The sequence below is a fragment of the Rhyacophila brunnea genome, unplaced genomic scaffold (genome assembly GCF_057557595.1).
Source record: "Rhyacophila brunnea isolate RB1 unplaced genomic scaffold, BYU_Rbru_1.0 scaffold_14, whole genome shotgun sequence".
Taxonomy (NCBI): Eukaryota; Metazoa; Arthropoda; class Insecta; order Trichoptera; family Rhyacophilidae; genus Rhyacophila; species Rhyacophila brunnea.
Genome location: NW_028232796.1, coordinates 36,204,718 through 36,225,658, shown reverse-complemented (window position 1 = coordinate 36,225,658; position 20,941 = coordinate 36,204,718). Strand labels below are relative to the sequence as shown.

The 20,941-nt window shown below is 31.1% G+C and overlaps 1 protein-coding gene across 1 annotated transcript in view; it reads right to left on the bottom strand.

Moving 5' to 3' along the window:
- Positions 1 to 15,277, bottom strand: part of LOC147075915 (uncharacterized) — an 86,897-nt gene extending 71,620 nt beyond the window's left edge. Inside the window, exon 1 of the mRNA XM_085942244.1 lies at positions 15,206 to 15,277. The gene's annotated coding sequence lies outside the window, so the exon portion shown is untranslated. The remainder of the gene's footprint in view (positions 1 to 15,205) is intronic.
- Positions 15,278 to 20,941: the final 5,664 nt, after the last annotated feature.

Here is a 20,941-nt window from a genome sequence, read left to right as displayed (position 1 = left end):
TGATTTTGTTCAGCTCGTGCCTCTTGTGATTGAGATGCACGCAATTGCGACATGCTTACACGCACGTTTTTGTTATTTTGTTGGATTTGTTCGTCTGTTCTTTCTTCTCTACTATTTCGCATGTTTGTTGCTTTATTCGTTCGACGGCCCAAATGGCCCCCCTTGCGTCTTGCTGGCATTGTGCACTGTAATACACGCACATAAAAATAGATAAATAAAATAAATCGTACAAAATTTTGCACGCACTGCATTGTGGTATGCCGAATGAAATGTCAAAATGACGCGACGCTTCTCTTGAATTCTTCTCGGACGTAGCGCCATCTGTCATTCAACAACATAAATAATTTCGTTCTGTTTGAAATACGAACGACGGTTAAATTTGTTCATACAAAAATAATAAAATCGTGTATAAAAAATGGGAGGGTGGGGGTAGGAGAGTGAAAATTTGGGGTTATAGGTATTTTTTTATGCCAAATAATAAAAAAATACAAAAAAAAAATTGTCAAAAAAATAAAAGAAAATTTTTCTGGATAGAGATACCCTAATCACCTAGCGGTATGAAATATACTTGTTGACCTATTCTCATACCTAACAAATATACATAAAAAAATTCATAAAAATCAGTCGAGCCATTTCGGAGGAGTTCGACCACAAACATCGTGACACGAGATTTTTATATATATAGAGATGATGACTGATGTACTTAAATGATAATTCCAGTGTAAAATTTGGGAAACACTGCTGTAGAGCATCACAATGTCCTTAATCTTAGCGATATGTAATTGGAACCATTAAAGATCCTAGTCTGGGGGCCCGCTTCAGGATGTGGAGGCCATGGTTTAACTATTAGGTATTTGTAAACATCAGCATATTAAACACACATAACTTTGAAAAACACTTTATGAGAAAATATAATATTATAACCAATAGCAAAAATCTTTTTGAAAAAAGTAAACCACCCGGCAGGGAATCGAACTCTGCATATCCTGGGTTTACGCCCCGTCCGTCGCATTTACCTCTATGCTACGCAGTGACATACTAATTGCGACAAATTTTAACTATTGGCCTTTTTAATACCTACTCATCAGCGTTCTTCTAAATCAAGCTACTTTGGCAATCGGTTTTTGTTTTATTATCAAAGTAGATACCTATTACATCAATTACTAACCGACGTCGTGGATTTCTAATATATTTTTTTATGATATAACTTACTTGACGGATGGGACGTAAACCCAGGAGATGCCGGGTTCGATTCCCCGCCGGGGTGGCTTACTTTTTTCAATAAGATTTTTTGTATTGGTTATAATATATTTTTACATATAGGTACCATATAGCTTTACATATTTTTAAAGGTTTACATAATAAGAACCTATTTCGATTTTTGCTATAAGATATTAATATTTGAAAGAGATTTGTATATCTATATTTATTTTATTGGTAGATAGGTATTTAGCTTTTTCATGTATTTAACGAATACCGGTATTCAATAGAAAATACCGAAATACCGGTATTGCTATTTTCATTTGGTATTACAATCCCTACCTGTATCCACTGAAATCCCAAGACGTTCAAGAAGAAAACATTTTTTTTTTCAAAATTTACAGAGCTCAAATTATTGTGTGTGAAATACAATTTATGTAAGTACAGAGTTTTTCGTGTGAACGTTTGGTAACAATAATAATTTATATCACTCACCCCAAACGGGTATGGAAAAAAGCAGTTAGACACGTGGACTTAATTATACAAACACGAAATGAATTGCGAGCACTAAACACGTGTGAAATTGACAAAGAAGTCCGATTCATGACGGGGAAATTTTTGTGAAAATTTTTTATTCAAATTTTACTCTAGGTAATAGAAAAATATAACAATTATTTAAATTTTTGGAAAATGTAATTTGCCGGTAACCTATTCAGATGGATTTAAATTATTAACTACGTAAAATTACTAGTATTAATAATAATTGTTTTTTTTAATACATTGATTATATTTATTGATTCTATGGTTGAATAGCCAAGTGGTCAAAATGCATAGGATATGAAATTTTAAATAAATTTATTACGTTAAAATAGGCATTAATAATTAGAAAATTTGTTGTGAGTACCTGACTGAATTTTTTTTTATAAAAAGACGTATTTATGGGATTATGTTTTTCCGATGTTATTAGTATGTGTCAGTCAAAATTAGGGATTCCAATCCCGGGATCCCGAACTATTTCGATACCTATGAGTCCCGGGATTGGTAAACATAATCCCGAAACTTTCGGGATTGAGTTTTTTTAATCATTTTTTATGGAAAATAAAATATTACAGAAAAAATACTTTTAATAACATACAACTATATTAGAAATAAACAAAATTTGAATGAAGTTTGATTTATTACCCATGTGTTGCCAATTCATTTTATTTTTTTCCCATAAATTAATAAAAATGCGAAATATTGGAAAAAAACAATGCTTCGCACTTTTAACAAAGTGATTCAACCATGTTTTTTAATGCATTTGTCATTTTTTAAATTTTAATTGAACTTGTACGAGTTATTTGTCATCTTTTCATAAATAAATAAAACTGTTACTTTCACATTATTATTTATATTACAATATTATTTACTCCATTAAACCTATGTATTTCCAAGATTGAACGTACACGATATTAACAATAAAAGTCTTAAATAGTATAAATTATACAAGATTTATTTTTGACCGATTTCATCAACATTATTTGTATATATAAAAAAATTATATTAACTACTGAAAAAAATGCCAATCTCGGGACCAGTCCCGGGATCGTCAATTCGTAATCACGAAATCCCGGGATCAAGATTTTGGCTCGGGATTGGATTCCCTAGTCAAGATCGACTATTAATTTAGACCGGAGCAAGAAGCTGCAAATTTCTGTCGTAGTGTTAATAATAATTGTTCCTTTTTCTTCGAATGCAATATGGTAAACTGTTATTGTAAAATGGTAATACATTAATTAAGTTGAAATATTAAATCAAAAATCTTCACTTACTGTCAACAGGATACCGCATTGTATTTGAAGATAATCAATAACTAGCACTAGCATTGCAACTCGCTGTTCATTGCCCTGGGCTAACTATAATCTACCATGGCCACAGTATTAATAGTATAACATATCTTTCGTATGTAATTGAACATGTATTTTGTAATAGTATGCACTCGTGTTTGTAGATAACATAATAAATGCATTACAAATGTTTATCATTATTTTGCTAAAAGAAAGTATTTCATACTAATCTCATACTTTGTTGATTTTTTTCATTTTCACAAAGAAAATAAAATCATTAATCACCAATATCATTTTTTTTTGTAAACAAATTTCTTTTTTCGTAGGTATTATAATCCCATGTGGATTTTGGCCCCTTTGTGAAGAAGTTTTTAATGTTTTTTACGAGATATGAATGTTAATATTCTGCTCAACCTATTAGCTCAATATTCAAATCACATACAATAATATGAGAATTTTCCAGACCCAGAATTTGAATCCGAGATCCACAACCCTACAAGCAGACACGGCGCTGATTTTTCCTCTACCTATAATAATTATCTATTACTATAATTATTTCTACTAACTATAGCAATCATACTACTCAGAATTAAATGAGTGACGCACTTTAATATGTATGTTTTGTTGTTAAAACAAAACAATAGAGCAATAATAATAGTCAGCATTTCCTCAATCATAACTAGATCAGTAAGGTCTGTTATGATTTGTTAATTGCAGCAATATTTCTTGTAATATATATTGTACTTCATTTGTATCGATTGGAAGGACAATGCATGAATCCTCACTCACTCATCGAGTCCATCACCCGACGCACTACTATCATCACGAGTCCTTCACTTGACATAGTTAACCATCATTCCATTCGAATCAAGTCTCTCAGTTCATTAATATAATCAATTTATCAATTATTTATCAATATAATCAATGTTTTCCAAGCAGAAATATTTGCTATCAGAGAATCTCTCGAGTGGACACTCAAAAGATTAAAGTTCCACAGACACGACTATGTAAACATATTCTCAGATAGCCAATCCAGTCTGTTAAACCCATCATCGACACACCCACTTGTAAGAGACATTTTAACACTGTCAACACAGCTTCGAATGATAGGAACAAACTCCAGATTCTTCTGGATTAGAAGTCACACAGGGATAGCCGAAAACGAAGAAGCTGATAAATACGCTAAACAAGCCACAATAGACAAAAGACCTTTAACCTATACACACTTCCCTCTGAGTTACGCAAAACAAAAACTAAACGAAGATACCATAGAGCTATGGAACCACAGATACACAACATCCGCCGCAGGATCAATAACGCAGAAATTTATTCCAAACATAAACACTTTACTGTGCCATCACTCTTGCCAGGAACTTAAAAATATCACACGAACTCACACATATACTAACAGGCCACGGAGCGGTGCGAGCTTATCTAAAAAGATTTAAATTGAGGGATGACGACTGTTGTCCATGTGACGGCAACACATCTCAAACTGTGTGGCATGTCATCAACGACTGCCCTATACTAGAAAGGGAGCGATGGACTCTCAGGACTCGATGTAGACAACATAATCACGAAATTGACCTCCAAAAGCCTCACGAAGCACTAAGCAATAGAACAACACAAGAACACTACACAAAATATTTAATCCTGGCGATAAAGAAAATTAAAGATATAAATGGAGGCACCTAATTAGCCCCACATCAATGCAACTAACCCACCCAACCACCTTGTACGAAAAAGCAAGGGTATGGTTATTATTAAAAAAAAAAAAAAAAAATATATATATATAATCAATCTCTTCACATCGATCTCACCACTAGGTACATTAGTATCCGCGATTATAATCTTACGCTCTCATTGTATTCTTGTATCGACTAATAAACTCCTCTCATAACATCCAAGCAACAACGATTTTATTTCCTCCACCTTCATTTTCCGCCAAATAACCATATTGTTTTATAAACTTTACTTTGACTGGATATAACTCATCTATATTTAAAAGCTTTCAATGGATTATTATTTTATCACCGTAATATAAACAATGTAATTACTTTGATTACATTATCAATACAAACAGCATGGGTATGAAGGGCAGTGGCGAAGGGTGACTTTTGGAAAGAGGTAGGCTGTGGAGTAACCACGCTTGTCAGATATATTTACGTGAAATAAGAAGATAACCCAATATTACCACTGAAGAATAGGTACACGAAATCGATGAAATTTCAAAAGCTCAATTAGTTTGATATAATTAGTTTATTAATAAGCAATTAGTTTGAATTATGTATTTTCCTAAACAATTATAAACGTAACATACCTACGCTCAAAATATATTACCTATCATCTTTGAAAATATCCGTTGTTGTGTATAATAATAATATGTTCCACAACAATTTATAATTTAACCCGTAAAACTAGACATTTTAAAACACAGACTTTGAAAGTATAAATAACTGATAAATAAAAATCGCGAGTTAAATTATTTTATATTTTTAACAACAATCAATATTTATATGTGATTAAATCCCATAGAAATTATTTTTTAAATTATCTTATTAATAATTATTTTGAATAAATGTGCCTTAGCGATGTAAGCGCTAACAAAACAACTTATGCTTTCGGAATAAAAAGCCAGATAGTGATCGGCGCCAGGCTACTGAAGTCATACAAAACAGATCTGGAAAAGGGTTCAAATTAATTCATAATATAGTTGAATCAATTCAGTTGTAATATAAAATAATTTAACATATGTCTTCAAAAGTGACCTCCCACTGTGCCTAAAGCGCAGTGTTCAACCAGTATGTGCTTCCCGTAATCACATATGCGTGTGAAACATGGACCCTAAGTAAAAGAGAGATCCAGAAATTTAGAGTAGCATAACGTGGTATGGAGAGGTGCATGCTAAAGAGGAATGATTGTGTCAGGAAACAGACAAGAGTTTGCGATGTAATAGAGTTCGCTAAAAACGTCAAACGAAAAAGGACTGGACACATAGCTCGAAGAAGGGACAATCGTTGGGAAAATTTTGTCATCCAGTGGTATCAAAGAGGTACAAAACGTCCGCAAGGCCGTTGTATCGATGAAATGACAAAGTTCTGTGGAAGTACGTGGCAACGCAACGCACATGACCGAGATAAATTGAATCAGTGTGGAGAGGCCTTCATCCAGCAGTGGATAGATTGAGGCTGATGATGATAAAAGAGCAACCACTTTTTACCGATACTTTAAGATAATTTTATTTCGATATGACGGCCCTAAAGACGAACAAAGAAAAAAATAACTAAGTGTGTACCAATTTTGTTTTGATAAAATTGGAATGTGGATACAACATCACGTATATAATAAAAAGGGCTTTTATCATTATTAAAATGTAATGAATACACACAACAATGTATAATCAAGCAGAGTCCACCATGTAATATGTACAGGTATGTTTAAAAAGTCTTTGTAATTAAATTAACCATGAAAAAAAAATGTATGTAGATACACACTGTTTACAAAGCTGTGTGTGAAATTATTTCCTGTCGTCTAAAATGTGTGCGTGATCAGGTACCATAAACGTTTTGAATTTATTATAAATTAGTCTAATTTAACTAATTATGTATCTACTACTGCGGACGCGTGGCGTAAAACAAAATTATATGTTATTTGCACAATTCTATACGCTGTCTAATTAGGCTGTCATTAGACTGTTTAAAATAATAATATCTATTAGTACCTATACGTACGTGATGGCCGCGCAGCTTAAGCGTTGGCCTATTGCGTCGTGAGTCCCAGGTTCGAATCCTCGGGTCGTTCGTTCGAATCGTTCGGGTATTCGATTTTTTAGTTCGTCCGAATCGTTCGGGTATTCGATTTTTTAGTCAGTGTTCTGATATTTTTCACGATATCATCGAATATATTTTATACTTTCCACCCTTTAAATTATGTGGATATAATGGAATTTTATTGAAAACGTAACCCCACAGAAAGAGGTTCAATATTCTATTATATAATAAGTGGTTATTTTATAATAATGATCTTTAATTTTGTTTTATGCTAACAATTAGGATTTTCCGGTTTTAGATTCCTATTATACAATATAAAATTGAGTTGCCTAGAGACATAACTCACATATTCAAAAAATAAAGTTTTGAGATAATCGCAAAAACCCATCAGAGCACTGTTTTTTTGTAATTAAAAGAAAAGTATTGAACACCTTTGAATATTAATGAGTGAGTGAGTCGATTTACATTATTTAAAAAAATATATATAAATATATAATACCCCTTATATGAGGGCTGCAGACATACAACACATATGTTATGATGGAAGATCTCAGTTAGTAAATGGCATGCACATACACATACATATTTTGACTTGACTATCACTACTAAATAATTTGTTTGTAATTAATCAACGAATGAAATGAATGGCTGGACTGGCTACGGGAGATGTAAAAATGCTCAGTAAAAGCAATTGAGAGTGTCGGCGCTGGATCGTCTACGATGGAGAAAGTTTTTGAAGGAGGCCAAGACCCACCAAGGGTTGTAGTGCCATAAAAGATGATAAATTATTCAAAATTATACACGGTATAATCGATATTATTCAAGGTTATTATTATATTGTATGGTCGATATGTTATGGACAAAGTAATTAATATAGTATTGTGTATTATAATGGTCGGGCAGAGTGATAGATATATTTTTATTTTTTTCAGTTGACAACACAATTATTATCGACCAATCATTTCAAAATAACATAGGTAGGTACTTAAATAATATTTTCTCTCTAACGTTAACGAAAATATTGTACCTAGGTATACTATTGAAACAATAATACAATTAAATTATAGGTATTTGAACATATTTGTTAAATAAATTCTAATGTTTCATACGTACAAATCTTATGCCTTATTCGTTGAATAAAATAAATAATTTATTTAGTTATTAGAAAGTCTAAGTAAATTATAAAAACTAAATAATGGAGTAATCCGTGACGTCGGTTAGTAGTTGAGGAATTAATTGATTTTTTTCCCGACCATGTCCGATCCTAATAGGATCATATGGGCCTCCACAGAGTGGAGGTTTGTATTAACAGATTTTGTTTTTACGAGAAATGGATGTCAGCCACTTGCTCAACCTATTAGGTCCATACTCGGACTCATACACAAATTGAAAAACAATATGTGTACTTGCCAGACCCAGGATTCGAGCCTGGGACCCACGATGCTATAGTCCGACGCTTAAGCTGCGCAGCCATCGTGAGAGTCAACAATATTATATACCTACATATTCAAATATAATAAAAAGTTAGTCAAAATAAGAAATTAAAAACACTAATCACTCCATCTAGGAATAATTTTATTCATAATGTTATATTTCATCACTTGGCCCATAACGGATACGTTTCCGGAAACTTGTACGTATGCAGTTCGCCGTATTACACTTCACCATGAAATATTGTATCGGAAATAGGTATATGGCCGTATATTAAAGACCGTCCAACCTCTTTGGATCGTATATTACTGACATAAAATTCATGTCTAAACAAAACAAAGTTCTTGTTGGTTTACTCTTTACAGGAAGCCGGCAGCAAACAAATTTTGAAAATAGCCTATATACTGGATTATTTGTTAGGTTAGGTTAGGTTTTCATTCTTGAATTCGTAAATTTTGCCAAAATCAGGAAAATTGAAATTAATGTACATATTGAATCTAGTAAACTTGCATCTCATTCCTTTTTTCTTTCTTTTATTTTGTTACCTGTCAATTCATGGTGGAACTGCATTGTATTGTTGTTTTAATTTAATAAAACGCAATTTTTTTTGTAGTTTTGAAGTTCAGTTCAGTTGAAAATGTCCCTCTGAGGCGGACGAAACTGGTCCTAATTTATTGATTAAAAGTGGAATAAGTACTACAAAAAAAAAGAGTTTTATTAAATTAAAACAACAATGCATCTCTTTCCGATAAGAAATCTCACGGCGGAGTGTTCCACGGTGAAATGTTTTACGTACAATTTACATATAACCTAACAGATGCACACGAATAATAAGATAATGATTTTTTTTATTCAATATTGCTATAACCTACTTAGCTGGTAATTGTTTTGTGATTAACATTCGGGTGGGTTCAGGTCATAATCCTGATAATCAAAACACTATCGGTAATTAAAATGCTTACAAGTAAAAATTCCGACATAACGTAAAATTAATTGAGTATTGGTTCCGCTATCTGCTATTATATAGGTTTTCGACGTTAACCTTACCTCGTGGTTAAGATGCGACACATATAATTATAATATATATATGTTACGCCGAATGTGTGAAATTGACTATTACATGTAATGGACAAAATTTAAATGAAAAATGCAAGCCCGTTGCCTTATTCATGAATAAGTGTTCGTGAATTCGGCAGTAATTTTTCTGCCTAGTTCATGCATAGGGCAACTTAGATAGTAGCGATGCGGTAGTGTTTTTTGCAACTAAACCAAATATGTCAAATGCTCATGCATTGGCCAAAATAGATGGTCGCGCTCCGGTGGTGTTTTTTGCAACTAATCAAACTTACCAAATGTGTCAAATGTCATTGATTATATTAAAATATACCAATCAATAACTACAATGACGTTCATATCCATTTACTATGCCCAAAAAAAAATCTAGAACTATACTATGATAACGGAAGAATTTTATTAAAAGGTATTTTGTGATAGTATGATTTGATAGTTTGTTGATACTTGTTAGCTAACCTCAAAATGGACATTCAGTTGAATTCAGAATTACAAAACCTAACCTAACCTAATAATAATAATATTATATTATGTCCAATTATAACTAATAAAACCATCCGTATTAAATTTACTTTTTCTACTGTTATGTTGACAGTTTAAGAATTCCATACCCTGGCGAATTCACGCATTCGGCCGATAATTTACCTAATTCATGAATAAGGCAACGGGCTTGAATATTACATGAATTAGTCAAAATTTTGCTTATTTCATGTAATAGTCAATTTCGCACATTCGGCGTAACATATACATGGATCTACTGTCCGGATTTTTTAAAAAAAAATATGCGTTTTATAATTTGTAACACGAGTTGTAATTCAACGCAAAAAATAATATATTCTGTAGAAAACTAAAAACAGCTAAGTTAAGGTAGGTTTGGCATTCTCGTTTCATAGTATTTAATAATACGATACAGTTGTTATTGATTTTTTTCTCGTACCACAAAATTATAGTGCCTGTACATATGCATGGATTTACTGGCACCAATGGTGTGTAAATTTAATTATCACGATAACAACTTTACTGTTTAGAGCTTTTCCATGTGATACACCGCAAGTGCATGTGGACAGCTCAGTGCGGTTGACCGCGCGCGAGAGGCGACACGTGGCGTGTACATGTGGACGGCTCAATGAGGTCACATGTACCTGAAATGCGCACGATTTTTACACGCGAGTAATATGGTGTTGACTGTTTTGACAGCTAGACGCGTTGTTGTCATTTTATGGTGATATTTGACTGGTATTAAAAACTGATAAACGTCAAAAATATGTGGTGTAGTTAATCATGTGCATTTTCTCGTTATAGCTAAGATAATACGTACTGTCAGCAATAAATCCATTCACGTGTAAACGGGGTATACGTACAGTAAAAACAAAACAATGATTCGGTTAGTCGATGGTGTGCGTGCGGATGTTTACCCCTACTAGTGCTACTAATTACTTGGCAGCCGATGGACTCGTAGCGCTGATGATGGTATACGACGTATACGTATTCGTACGCATACAATCCACGAACCGAATCATTGTTTTGTTTTTACTGTACCATACTGACTAAGTACTATGACGTATAATTCAAATAAAATACATTTATATCATTTTACATACGACGATGCAACATTTTTTCGCCCATATTGATACAAAACGCCGATATGCAACAAGTGCACCGGGTAGAAAATATTCCGTAAAGTCGACGAAGGTAACAAATTATTACTTATCTTATGACTAGGGATCCAATCCCGGGATCCCGAGATATTTTTGATACTTTTGAATCCCGGGATTGATAAACATAATCCCGAAACATTCGGGATTGATTTTTTTTTATCAATTTTTATGGAAAATAAAATAAAAACGTAAATATAACAGAAAACATACTTTTAATAACAAATAACTAGGTACATTAGAAATAAACTGAGTTTAAATGAAGTTTGATTTATACCCATGTGTAAGTTGCCGATTCATTTTATTTTTTCACATAAATTATTACAAATGAGAAAGATTGGAAAAAACAATGCTTCGCACTATTAACAAAGTAATTCCATCATGATCTCATACGTTTTACTGCAGTTTCATATTTGACTGACTAATTAGATTTATGAAGCGGAAAGGCCATAAGTACACCATGATTTGCTTTACTATTTTAAATATCGCTAACCCATTCATTAAGTCTTTACTATCAGAAACAGCAATCTCATATCAAATTCACATTATTATTTTATATTACAATATTATTTACTCCATTAAAATTATGTATTTCCAAGATTGAACTATCCAATATTAACAATAAATGTCTTAAGTAGTTTTAACTTAAGTTAAGTTAGTTTTTTTAGTTAGTCTTAACTGATTTTATCAATGTTATTTGTAAATATAAAAAAAATATATTAACAATGGAAAAAAATGCCAATCCCGAGGTTGTCAAATTGTAATTCCGAAATCCCGGGGTCAGAATTTTGGCTCGGGATTGGATTCCCTACTTATGACTAATAAATAGTATAATGTACTATTAAAAATAGCACATATGACGTAATCTCTTTGTCCAATGTACCTAAATATTTAACGACCTACCTAAATTGTAATAAATACATTACATATTTGACGTTGAAAAGAATGCACATAAATTTATATTTTTACACGCACCAACAAGCGCTATTTTTACTTCAAAGAAAAACTATTTTGATTCAATAATATCTGTTGGATTACAATACTAAATAAACAAATATTTAAAAAATGAACTTCAATTTAAATAGAATATTATATGCATAACAACCGATGATTTATGCATATTTATTATTATTGCATAATTTATTGCGATCTTATATCTACGCATACATATAAGTATTTTACCATTCCACTTTGGTATTTAAAAAACACGTAGATTAAAAACACTCTTACACACAAAAAAAATAATCACTGAGTATATTTTTATTATTTATTCATTGTAACGCTTGGTTATAATTTCACTTTTATTTTGTAGAACTGCCACTATAAAACTATCACACTAAAATTAGTATTTAAGCGGATTTAAAAAATATATAATTTTTGTATTCAATTATCGATACACAGTATTAATAAATTATTAATCTCCAGTTTCATCTGTTATTATTAGTGTTATGAGTGTTATGTAATTTTCAACGGAAAAGACAGTTACCCCTTTAATATTTTAATGCTTGTCAATTTAAAATAAACTAGAATCAGTTATAAAGTAGGTAAACGAACTATCAGTTTTGTGTTAACTGTCATTTATTGATGAAAAGTACTAAGTATATCAATTAGATACAATAAGATATAAAAAACTATATTATTATCAGTTGAAAATTTATATTTGAGTAGAATCAAATCGGTTACATCGTTATTAACCTTCTCTTTACAATGCTAATAAATTCCGTCCTTTACGATGATGTCACCTTGAGTTACCATACGAGATATTTAATATAAAAGGAAATGCCTATTTTTGAAATATAAACAAGTCTAATAAGGTTCACGCACACTCTAGTGCACGCCAACCAAGCTCTTGGGAAGTTGCTCTTGTGAAACTTTGAAGAGCGCCTAACGTTCATTATGGCATGTTATATGCCTGCATAACGGATGTGGAAACGTGGCGGGTGTTTGAAAGAAAAGTCTAATAAGGTTACATTACTATTATTTGGTATTTGTTTTATCTATTTAATGATCGAAAAAGCATCAAAACTTAATCACAGCCGTCATTACAGCCTACAAAATCATAATACTATCTTGATCTCACCCCTTATTATTGCAACGTTAGCTCGTATTCTTATTTGTCCGGTACAAATCTTGCAATCGATTTTTCATTAACTTCCCGACTAGCTAGACATTTTAAACTTTTAGAATACATCAGATCACGATGACAATATACTATTTTATTACTTTTAGTCATCTTCAAGTAGAATTGAATTCTTTTTCAGTTAATTCTGTTTTGTATGAAAAGTTATTTCGGAAGAAATCCATTAAAAGTAAAACTATTATTGGTTGCTAAGTGGGTCCTAGGAACTAAATTATTAATATTAATATATACGTGCGTTACTATGGAAATCAATATGACATTTAAGTATTATTTCTATCAAGTACATTTTTTTTGATCGTTTAAGCTAGTCAAGTCATGTTTATAATATAACCATATTATGGTTCAACATAAAATGTAAAAACGTTGTATTTATTTCTATCTTGCAATTATTTTTATATCTCTTTCTCTTATATTATGTAAAAATATTTGATTATTTTGACATAATCTCTAAATACACAGTGTCTACTACTTTTAGATCTGTCTCTTTTGTTCGTAATGGAATGCGAAGCTCTGTTTGCAATGTGTATTTGTAATTTATGTCAGGTAAATAAAATTTGACGGATATCTATCAATTATGTGTTTTTACTGAATAATGCTATTGATTTTGAAAATAATAATATTTTAATTATATGTAATATTGATGGTTCTATGAATATCCGGCATATGAAGATGGCAAAGTGTATAATAGCCGACATATTTGCAGTTTAATGGGCTAGGTAACCTAAGGTGACATTACAGTAACGGGTGTGTTAACTAATACGGATTAAGTACTAAAATATCTCTGTCACAAAAAATAGTTTCCATTTCATATAATACTATGTAAACATTTCTAATGTTATTTCTCAACGTGTTTGGTGACTTAAAACGATGGAAAATTATAGAAAGAAAGTTTTAAAAGTAACCGGAGGGCTTTTTGAAAAATTTTGCAACTCAATAAAATACTGACCTTTACTTTAATTCGATAAAATATCCACATAATTTAATTGTGAACATAGTTATCAAAGTCCTTCTAAGACAACGAAATCAGCGATGATCGCATTTAATTTCTTATTGTATGAATTAAATTAGGTATTATATATTATATTATTAACTGATTTTTAAAAGCACTTTGTTTTAAAATCAACATTTATATTTTATTGGTCTGTCGTCAAATGAAAATATCTTAACACGTCACGAAAAAAAACTACGTGATATAATATCCAATTTGTGAAAGAAGTAGAAAACACTGTGTTATTATTATTTTTAATGTATTCAGGTTATGTCACATTTATTTCAGTAGCGAAAGGTGGAGGTAGGCTGTTAAGATTCGCCATAAATAGTGCACATTAAACTTTGTTAGTCATATGTATGTATTGAACTAAGATTACAATTTAAATATTATGTTGTAGGTTAGTTTTTAAAAATAAATTAAACCCTGCATGAACCAAACCATAATAGTTTTGGTATACTTTAGGCGATAAAACTAAATTTGGCACAGTTTTTATTCATACTTATTTTTTTTTCGCTGGATTAAGACTTCATATTATTGTTGGTTCATTTTTTTAAATTCAATTAAAACCCGCGAAAACCAAACTATAATAGATAAAAATATTATTCTATCTTTAAAATATCCAGAGTTATGTATGATTTAGTTGCATGATTTTACACTTTATTTATAAACGAGTATTTTTTGACAACCATCTATTATGGTTTGGTTTCGCAGGTTTTAATTAAATTTAAAAAAATAACCAACACTATCTGTATCTGTTTAATGAAAACAAATACGGTCGACTGACAATGTTTAGTATGCACTATTTATGGCGGATCGTAACAGCCTACCTCCACCCTTCGCCACTGCTTTATTTTATAATTACTAACACACTAAATGAAAATGTAAATTTACACTCAATGTTTACACTCTTGTAAACCGCGTACCGTATATTTTTACTCAATTATAATGTTACACTGAATTTAACCATCTGTTTTTGTAATATTGCAACTAAATTAAAAGCAAAATAAAACTGAGAGCTTTTATCGTTTCCGTACTTATTATGAAAGTTTTTTTTCAATTCGATCGAACTGTGCAAAACACTGTCCACAGTGAACTAGTAAGTATGTGTTCCCCCGACTTACTCTTCTTTAATACTGTTGAAAAAAGATATTTCGACCAGCGGTCACTGTATGAAAAGCCAGTGGCGATCGTTCCTCGCCTCTAACTGAAGAATATTTTTATTTCTAGCCTCTGTGTTTTCCTGTGGCTGAAATTATTTTATAAGTGATGATGTTGTAGGTGGGCTTTGAACTCTTCATTTTGTCAGCGAGAAATAGACTGGTCGTGTGGTATAAATAGAGGTCTGTTTACGTTATTTACTATCGTACGATGTAGGCTGTTATTACATATTATTTGTAAGTATTTATGTGATATAAAATATAATCTGAAGATATTTTAATTAAAATTAATAGAATATATTACTTTTATTTCGGTTAATAAAGTTTATTTGATTTTTTTATAATATTAAAAAGATAGTGCTGTAGGATAGACATATCTAACTTGAAATAGGATGTGATATACTATCCATTATCAAAACTGGCAATAATCTACTACACTCTCCCATTGCAATAATTCAACTTGAACAAACGTTTATCAAATATTTGTCTGCCATAAAGAAATACTCAATTTACGATTATTTGTGAAAATAAAAGTTTTGGTGTTCTTTTGAGTTCCCCGACCATGTACGATCCTAATAGGATCATATGGGCCTCCGCAAATGGAGGTATGTATTATCAGATTTTTGTTTCTACGAGAAATGGATGTCAGCCACTTTGTCAACCTATTAGGTGCATACTCTGACTTATACACAAATTGCAAAACAATATGTTTACTTGCCAGACCCAGGATTCAAACCTGAGATCCTCGATGCTATACATAGGCCGAAGCTTATGCCGCCATCGAGGGTACTAATTAAAAAAATATTAAAATACTGAGCAACGAGCATACTGCGTGACGATAAAATGTAACAAAGCTAAAATAAAATAGGTTGACATTTTCTCTTTCTCTTACTCTTGTGTCACATTGTGAGCGATACAATATGAATTGAGTGATACAATGAGGTTACGTAGAATTCCTCATGTCAAATTTTAAATCAACTCTCGCTTAAGCTATTTAGGAAAATAAAAATGTGAATAATTAATGTTTCTCCTTCAAAATACTAAAAAATTAAACTTTATTATAACTTTACTAAATGTACAGATTTTTTTTACATTTTAATGACTAAAACCCATCCCGCGACCGACGCGTTGGACAGGCCTGGTATAGAATACCATACGTAATAACATCCCCCTGCTTGGCACTCATTGAAGAGAAGAAAGACTTAGGGTATGCTAATCAGCCGAGAGGACATAAATGAGACACGTGATATATACCAAATTTCATTCGCATGTTTAATGTTTTGATTTTCATATTATATTGGGGTAAAAGTGTCACCCCGCCATGGCTAAAGAAGTAAGTCCCGAGGGAGAAGTAAATAACAACATTATAAAATAAGGTACTTAGTAGAAAATATTTTAATGATGTGATGTCTTGAAGTACGACAGCTTGATGCAGTGATGTCATGATACAATACTCACATACTCACTCACTTTACACGTTGTAAAATAAGTCAAAATTAATGTTAGTATGATTCTCGGAAAAAAATATATTATATAGGTACACTACAATAAAATTTGTTAAAACCTAAACTAATTCAGAAGCGACATATACTATTTTTTAAGATTGTGACAGTATGTAGATTAATTCTACATATTGAATTGAATATTTTTAAAGCTGAATACTTTGAAACTTGATGAAGAAGACACTTTAAATAGGGATTGCAATACCGAATGAAAATACCAATACCGGTATTTTGGTTTTTCATTTTGTATACCGGTATTGAGATTTAAAAATCTCTTTAACATATTAATATTTTAATAATAAAATAATATCTAAATATATACATACTTAATTAAATAAATAAAAATAGGTAAAGGTAAGATATGGTACAGATGCTGACAATTGTCGTGTTAAACCTTTTGTTTTAATTAATACATATTGTTATCACTTTCCATAAAGAAACTATCGGTATTTTCTGATATTTAAAACCGGTATTTCGGTATCGAAAAAAAACCTGGGATACCGGTTTTGAAATACCAGTATTGCAGTCCCTAATTTTAATTTTAAATTAAAAAATAAATAAATTATACATATCGGTCATTAGTCAGACAACTCCAAATTACTAGTTTTGAGATAATAGCAAAAGCAATATTCTAATGGGCACAAAATATCAAATATTATTGATTTATGCCCGAATTTTATACATTTTATCAACAGGTGTTTAAAGATTAGGCACTTTTAGAGACATTTAGAAATAATATTCTTTTAATGAACCAGACAATATCAACATTTCGTTTAATTCTTTAGAAGTTTATCAGCATTAGCATTTTTGGTGGCATTTTGGAGATATCTGAGTACTGAACAAAGTAGTGCAAAATTGTACACAAAACTGCATCTGAACATATTGTACCATGAGTTTTTACAGGTTGATATTCTTCTTATGGGATATGTTATACCAAATTTTACAATTAAAAATAGTGTGTTTACTTATTAAATTCGAAAATATATTATAACATACATAGTGACTGTTTATGAAGTGGGTTCAAATCTACATGTTATTTTTTCAATGTGTATATAGATTCACGAAGTATGAAGGCCATAGGTCTAGCAAGTGAATTATGTGTTAAGCAAACTCTTCAAAAGTGGGCAACATCCTGATCGGATTGTAGAGCCATTGATAAAAATAATGTTTTATGTCAATGCCATCATCGTTTTGGGGAGAGAATAATTTATTCATACATATTAAAAAATAATTAATTATTATATTTTATTTTTTGTACTGTTTCCACAGTCTTATTTGCGCTATGAATGTCTTCATCGGTTATTTAATATCGATTATTGTGGAAAGGAAGAACGGTGCAATCTATACAAATAAAATTTTACAGGAGCCACGAAAACGTTTTAGTCATGGTTTTCCCTCAAAGTAAAAATGCAATAATTAAAAGATAAAAAGAAATTTTTATATACAACGTTTTTAAATTTTCTGTTGAATTATTGTGATCAATATGCTCAAACTTGTACTTGATTATGAATTAAATAAAAAACAAACAGATATAGAATACTGAAATGTCATTTTGATTTCCATAGTAACGAACGTATATATTAATAATTTAGTTGCTAGGTCCACCCCCTTAGCAACCGATAACAGTCTTTTACTTTTTACGGATTTTTCTGAAATAACTTTCCATAAAAAACAGAATTAACTGAAAATGAATTCAATTTTGCTCAAAGATGGCTAAAAGTATTAAAAGAATGCATTGGCATCGTGTTCTGATATATTCTAAAAGTTTAAAATGTCTGGCTAGTCCGGAAGTTAGTTAAAAATCGATTGTAAGATTTGTACTGGACAAACAACCACCGGACAAACAAGAATACGAGCTAATATAAAAACTTTGTAATAAAAAATAGACATTATCTTGAAGTGCATGATGATAATTAATAATTTGGTTATATTAGGTTATATTCCTAATCTGACATTAATTAAAATAAAAACAGCAAAGAAAAATGTTGGTTAAGTCGTTTTTCCCATGTGACTTCCTTCCTTTATTAAAATTGCTAGCTAATTTAGATAATAAATTGACATTTGCACCAACCAATTTTGAAAAAACTGAGGGTTACGCCCTTTTCCTTTCTAAAGTAGATATGTTCTGGTCTTAGAGTAAATTATAAAGTATTTAAAAAACGAACATAATTGAAAATTTGTTGTTTTTAATACCATGCATTCCCATTAAGATCCCACCCATCGTAAAAAAAGCAGTATTTTTTATACCCAATTAAATTTTTCTTTCATAAACGCAAAAAATGCGATCAGCGCGATGGATTTACCGTGGCAGTATGACAAATTACACTGTGTCATGCATGTATTAATTTGAAGGTTTTATTAGAAACTTTCATTCATTAGGTACTCTTTTGTGTATCATGCCGATTAATCTTTTAATGCATAACGCGGTACAATTATGTTAAATTATTTAGTCTTTTCTTTACCTCAGTAAATCGAGTATCATAAAAAATAGACTACTTATAAAAAATAATATTTCTGTTTGTGATTTCGATAATTCGTGGGGTTACTACCAAAGGTAGAACCATTAGTAACCATGTCCAAGGTCGTTGTTAGTAATTTTTAACAATCACAAACACCCAGACTTTGAGAAAATCACAGAAATATTGTGTCATCACCGGGAATCGAACCCAGAACTCTCGGGTGGAAGGCCAGCGCTTATGCACTATACCACGAGAGTTTCCCTCCCGAAAATATTAAAATGTGTTTGATTGTTCTGATATATACGTACTGTTACCATCGTGAATTTGCGACCTACCTAACTAAATAATTGATTTACCTAAACAGACTAAATTAAATTTCATTTATTCAAAATTCCCGCCCTTTTGGAACATAATTTCAAAATATACCAATAGAGGCGTTAGTCGTCCGGTCACTATTAGGGATTTCAATCCCGGGATCCCGAGCTATTTTCGATACCTTTAAATCCCGGGATTGATAAACATAATTCCGAAACTTTCAGGATTAATTTTTTTAACAATTTTTATGGAAAATAAAATAAAAACGAAAATATAACAGAAAAATACTTTTAATAACAAATAAATACATTAGAAATAAACTGAGTTTGAATGAAGTTTGATTTATATCCATGTGTAAGTTGCCGATTCATTTTATTTTTTCACATAAATTAATAAAAATGAGAAAGATTGAAAAAAAACAATGCTTCGCACTTTTAAGAAAGTGATTCAACCATGTTTTTTAATGCATTTGTCATTTTCTCGTCTCGTCTCTCGTCTCGTCTAATCTCGTCTCATCTCGCTAACACATTCATTAAGTCTTTGCTATCAGAAACAGCAATCTCATATTAAAGTCACATTATTATTTATATAACAATTTTATTTACTTCATTAAACTTATGTGTTTCCAAGATTGAACGTATACAATATTAACAATAAATGTCTTAAATAGTGTAAATTATACTAGATTTATTTTTGACAGATTTTATCAATGTTATTTTTAATTATAAAATTTTTATATTAATGAATATTTTTATATTAATGGCTATTTATAAAAGCCAATCCCGGGATAGTCAAATCGTTATCCCGAAATCCCGGGATCAGAATTTTGGCTCGGGATTGGATTCCCTAGTCACTAGATTGCTAGTACAAAATACCCGCAGGTGTGACTTTTTGAATAATGGCGCCATAACGTAAACTCATGTTCAAACAACATAATATTGTAATCTAATAATATCTGTAACCGGGAGGTGATACACTCTTCATCAATTTAAAAGCGACATAATTTCTAATCGTGTGTAATAATGTTATGTTTTCGGCAACGGAAATCCTTACCAACGGGCTCCGATCCTTCTCGTGATCCAGTGGAAGGTTCATGTCAGTAATAAGACTCAATGGATGTTAATCTTCAGAGATGTTTATTCGTCAATACTAAATTTACAATTACATGGTGTATTAATAAAAGGGAAATAACTCAATAGAGTTCGATCCGCAGTGAAACAACTCGGTGAGCAGAGCTGAATTATGTTTGAACAAGTTGAATGGTCCGAGTTGAATGAATCCAAGGATCATTTACAATAGTATTAATATGAAATAGTAAGTAAGTAATATTAGTGATGCTTAGTTCATGTACAAGGGTTTATATGTGTGTAGTAACACAGCTAGATTGGGTGGATAAATTGGGGTTGATCAATAATATAATATTG